General features: G+C 35.3%; 1 non-coding gene across 1 annotated transcript; it reads right to left on the minus strand.

Annotated features, from left to right (window-relative positions):
• Positions 1-1,756: 1,756 nt before the first annotated feature.
• On the minus strand, positions 1,757-1,859 carry LOC117284656. The gene has a single exon (XR_004515751.1). It is a non-coding gene; the product is annotated as a U6 spliceosomal RNA (small nuclear RNA).
• Between the last annotated feature and the right edge of the window lie 4,141 nt (positions 1,860-6,000).

The raw sequence follows: 6,000 nt of genomic DNA on the forward strand, positions 1-6,000 counted from the left end.
CTGGAAGAGGCATAAACAAAAGACTTCATAAACACAACCCCAACTGCAAAAGAAATGATATCAAGTACCAACAAATGAGATTCTATCAAAATAAAAAGCTTTCACACAGCAAAGGATACAGCAAAGGAGTGAAGAGACAACCTACAGATACAGAAACATTTTTTTTCTATCCACAAGTTGGACAGAGAATTACAAAGAATATAGAATATACAAAAAATTACAAAGAATTGAGAATATACAAAAAATTCAAAAGCAAAAACAAAGAACCAATAAGGAAGGATAAACTGGAGTCACTTGCAGAAAAATAGATGCACCTGGAATCTGCAGTCTTAAGTAAAATAAATCATCCACACAAGCTAAAAAAAAAAAAATCGTGAGATTTTTCTTCTGTGATATACCCAGTGTATAAATAAATCAAAGAGTTAAAGAAAAAATAGACAATGGGAAACGGAGATAGATCTTGGCAAATGGGATGCAGACAAAAAGGTGCTACAAGAGGGACTAGGGGAGGGAAGGGGAATGTACAAAGAATTGATATGCATTATGTACATGTTGTAAATATCCACAATCGATATATTTATTCATGAGGTTACTGAAAATATGTACTAATAAAAATGATTAAAAATAAAAAACTGTTAAATATACATAAACAAGCCACATTTATAGTTAAAAATTAAAATATTTCATGAACAATGTTATTTTGGCTTTATCTTTTAACACATAACATACTTCTGTCAATATATATAAAAATGGTAGAATAAACACAATATATTTTGATGCAATCACAGTCACGTGATCTTATTTGATATGTAAAAATCTCTCATTTGTGCAAATAATACATATTAAAATATTTTTAAATGTAATTTTTACATTAATTTTATTGGTACATTTCAGGTATACAGTGTAAGGGCATTCATCATTGGAAATATGCACCTTTACTAATCCATCTTGGTTCTTATTTTTCCACATTCCCTTGCCCTCCCCTTCAATCCCTTCACCACCACCCCCTGTCTACAAAGACTTTATTTCCACTTTTTCTTTTGCTCATGTTAATTCCATTCCCATCTTTCTTTCTTTTGCCCTACTCCTCCCATGTGCATGTTGAGAGATATAGGTGCACTTTTAATCCTCAGCAAGTTGAAACCCATTTTTTGCAGTACCGTTTACTAAAGAGGCTATCTTTCTTCCAATGAGGGTGCTTGGCTCCTTTGTTGAAGATGAGGTGGCTGAGTATGCCTGGAGTTGTTTCTGCATCTTCTAAACTGTTCTACTGGTCCTCAAGTCTGTTTCTTTGTCAGTGCCATTTTGTTTTTATCACAGTATCTTTGTAGAATAATGTCAAATTGGGGATTATGATACTCCCTAACTTGTCTTAATTGCTTAGATTTGCTTTTTTTATTCTAGTTCCACATGAACTTTTTTATTCTTTTCTCAAGGTCTATGAAGTATGCTGCTGGGATTTCAATTGGGATTGCACTGAATTTATCTATAAGTTTTTGAAATATGGCCATTTCACTATGTTGGTTCTTCCCACCCAGGAGCAAGGGATGTCTTTCCATTTTCTGGTATCTTTTTCAATCTCTTTTTCCAAAGTGTTGTAGTTTTCAAAGTAGAGGTCTTTGATTTATTTCTTTAGGTGGATTCCTAGCTATTTCAATTTTTTGGATGCTATTGTGAAAGGGATTGTTTGTTCCACTTCTCTCTCACCGAGTCTACTTTTCATATACAGGAATGTTATTGATTTTGGTGTGTTGACAAAGATATGGAACACTTCATGAATATGTGTGTCAGCTTTTCACAGAGCCAAACTAATCTCTGTATCATCCCACTTTTAGTATATGTGCTGCACAAGAAAGCACAGTGCTTCTCATGTCCAATAGTTATTGTTTTATACAGTTGGGTGCACTAGTGTTTGGTTCACAAGTATTTATGATTGTCATCTCTTCCTCTTGGATTGTTCCCTGTACAAGGATGTGCAGTCTCCTTGTTTGTCTGACTTAATCAGTGTTGGTTTGAAATTCACTTGATCTGAGGATAGCTACCCCTGCTTTTGTGGGGGTTCCTGTGGTATAAAGCATTGTTTTCTACCCTTCAACTTTCAGTCTATGAGTTTCTTTTTGAATTAAGTTTGTTTCTTGTATGCAGAATATTGTTGGATATTGCTTCTTGATCCATTCTGACAGTCTATTTCTTTCGACTGGTGAATGAAGACAATTAACATTGATGGTTATAACTGATAGATATATGGACATATCTTTGTCATGCCTTTTTCTTTTTGTTGGATTCTCCCCCTTTGCATTTAATTTCTTGTGACTAATGGATTCATTCTGCTGGGCTTCCTGGGATTGTGATCCTCATTGCCTTTTCTTAGGGTATTGTTTAACATTTTTTTAGAGTGCTGGTTTAGTATTCATGAAGTTTCTAAGGTGCTTTTTGTCATGAAAGTGTCTTATTTTTCCATCAATTTTGAAAGATATTTTTGCAGAATACATCAATCTCGGTTGGAGGTTGTTTTCCTTTAGGGCATGAAATATGTCACTCCATACTTTCCTTGCCTTGTGGGTTTGTGTTGTGAAGTCTGCTGTGATTCTGATGAGCTTTCCTTTGTATGTGATTTGTTTCTTTTCTCTAATTGCTAATAGAATTTTGTTCTTCGGTTGGGTTTCTGGAATCTTAACTATTATAAGCCTATGTGTAGTTTTTTTTTTTTTTTAACATGGTTAGTTGGAGTCCTATAAACCTCACTGATCTGTATGTCAAGTTCTTTTCCTCTGTTTGGGAAGTTTACTGCTATCAATTTTTTGAACAGTTACTTTTTGTTTTGCTTGTTTGTTTTGTTTTTAATGTCATCTGCACTCTCTCCTGTTTCTTCATGGACTCTCATCAGTCTTATGTTCTTCTTTGAATCATCTAGAAACTTCTACATTGATCCTCGTGGTCCCTTACTATTTTTAAGAGATTCTTCTTTTCCTGTTCACTAATTGCAATCTTGTCTTCTATATCTGAAATTATGTCCTCTCATTGACTTGTTCTGCTGCAAAAACTTTCAATGGAGTTTTTAATCTCCTGGAAATCTGTTTGCAACTGTTTTATGGATTCCATCTGTTTCCCTATGTTGGGATTCCATCCTGTTTTTCAGCTCCTCTATTTTTCTTTAATCTGTGTCCACTCTAGATTTATTAATCATGTCTTGCACTATGAGCACAATCTCTGTATGAGAAATTATTGCTAATTTCATTTCTTCTAGGTCCTCCTTTATTGCTGGTTCAGGGAATCCAGGTGATTGAGTATCAGATTCTTCCATATTGTTTCCCTATGGGGTTGGCATAGGTGATCTGGAAATCTGGTTTTGAGACTTATTCCCATGTCTACTCATTTCAACAGATGCAGCCTGCTGTGCCTTTGTTGGGGCAACTTTTGCTCACCCAGTGGTCTTCAGTTCTCAGGAAGCCACCAAGCAGCCTTTACTCTGCTGCTCCCCAGTACACCAATTCCTGGGTTTAGAATGGTGGCCTTCTATATCCCTGAGATGACCTGTTACTTGAGTGTGCTTCTGGCTGGGGCCTGTGCACACTTGGAATGGTATCTAGGTGTTTCTCTCTCTAGGGACCCTATGTAGCTATTGTCTGGGGGGCCTTTGGCTGGAAGCTGTGTATTCCAGTTCCTGCTGTCTGCATAGGCTTCTGGCTAGACTCTCCAGGCACTTATCTATGGTAAGAGGGTGAGCTTCTGGCTGTTGCTTCTGAGTCTGTACAGTTCTTTTCCAGATGGAGACTTAGCTGGGGACAGTGGTATGGTGGGACCCTGGATGAAGCTGGCTTGTCTTTGTAGCCCTTTTCTAGGTGGGCCTGTGGCTTGAGCAGTTATGCCCATGCCTCTGGGGTCAGGGTGGGGCCCTGGCTGGAACTGGCCTGCTGCCATGCCACTCTGGTTCACACAGCTACTCCCCAGGATGTGTACACACTTACTGATGGTATGGCAGAACTCTGGATCTGAAATGTCATTTCTTTTTTTACTGATATGTATTAATTAATTAATATTTTAATGATATGATGATGATAATTGTTCAATTAAAGTTCAATTAAAAGCAACAAAAATCCAGACACATATTATTCAAAATACAAGTATATGATTACAGTTATAATGCTAATGCTTTATAATAGTTAAATTATATTCTTCATTTTTCAGTATGAATAAAGATAAAGAGACTCAGAGAATTAAGGCATACTTTAACTTTATTCTTCCTACCTTGCATTTGGTTAGCCTCCTCAACGGTCTGTATTCATAAATTAATTTATTGGAAAAAGATATAATGAGAACAATGATAGCCTCTTTAATAAATGATGCTGGAGAAACTGGTTTTCTACACATCAAAGACTAAAACTAGATGTATGTCTTCCATCCTGCACTAAACTAAAATCAAAATGGATCAGAGATCTAAATATTAAAACAGAATCACTAAATATGCGAGCACACTTGAGGACATAGATATAGGCAAAGACTTCATGATCAAATCCCCAATCACATTAAAAATAATACAAAGAATCAACAACTAGCATTTTATCCAATTAAAAAGCTTTTCACAACAGATGAAATCACCAATAGAGTGAAGAGAAAACTCATAGAGTGGTAAAAAAAAGTTGTAGTCTGTTGTTCCTTAGACAACTAGAACATATAAAATATTGAAAATATTAGGTCCTCCAAACATAAAGAACTAATCCAAAAAATGGGTATCTGAAATGAACAGACATTTCACAGATGAAGAAGTACAAATGACAAATAAATATTTGAAAAGAATGTTTAACATCACTGGTAATTTGATAAATGCAAATTAAAACAGTGCTGAGATTCCATCTCACTCCAGAAAGAATGGCTTTTATGAAAAAAATCAGCCAAAAATAAATACTGGTGGGGCTGTCAGGGGAAAGGAACCCTTCTACACTGTTGGTGGTAGGACAGACTGGTACAATCACTGTGGAAATCAGTGTGGTGATTCCTCAAAGAACTAACACTGGAGACCCATTTGACCCAGCTCTTCCCCTTCTGGGCATCTTCCTGAAAGAAGTAAAAGCATCACACCACAGTGATATATGTGCTGTCATATTTGTAGCCACACAGTTTGTAATAGCTAAATCTTGGAACAACCCAAATGCCCATCAACTAATGAGATGAATGGATAAAAATGATGTGATGTTTTTACAAAATGGAGTACTACTCAGCAATGAAGAAAGATTAAACTTGAAGCAATTATAGCTAAATGGAGGCACCTTGAGACTATACTGTTAAGTTAATTAAATTGGACATATATGTGTAAATATTGCATTGTCTTTCTGGTGTGTTAACTGAAAGTATAAATAAGGAACAAAAAGTATAATAGACATTATGAAATGAGCAGAAATTGTTCATAGGGAAAATGTACTGGGGAAGAGGGAGGAAGGGAAAAGAAAAAATGAGAAAATAAAGCTTTTGTAAATAAAGAGGGGAAGAGGAGTTGAAGGAAGTGGAGGGGAATGAGAAAAAAGAGGAATCAAGATATACTATGTACAGGAACAAATTCCCTACAATAAATGTGATCTTTAGGTATACCTAAGTTGCTCCAATAAAATTAATTTTAAAAAGAAAGAATTGTCATTCACAATGTATGAAATTCTTTGCAGTTTTCACAAACTAGGAAAATTAAGCATGTCTTTTCTTTTTTCTATTCTATTAAGAAGTCAAATATGATGTGTTAAACATGAAACAGGAACTTTCTGGATGATTTAATTGCAACTGGATTAATAATTTTCTACTGATTTCATTTAGTTATTATATATGCCTCTCTGTCAACACTCACCTTTGGTAATGATTCCCAAGCCAATTTCCAGGCCCAACTTCATGCAGTCTGTTAGTGTGTTTATTCAGCACTTCATATGCATTTAGCTACAATGAAAACAAAAGTATAAACTATGACTTTGTAGTGAAAGGTTTTTAACTTTTAGAATTTAACAGCAAAGCACATTA

This window comes from Fukomys damarensis, unplaced genomic scaffold (genome assembly GCF_012274545.1).
Source record: "Fukomys damarensis isolate Sample0158 unplaced genomic scaffold, DMR_v1.0_HiC HiC_scaffold_38, whole genome shotgun sequence".
Taxonomy (NCBI): domain Eukaryota; kingdom Metazoa; phylum Chordata; class Mammalia; order Rodentia; family Bathyergidae; genus Fukomys; species Fukomys damarensis.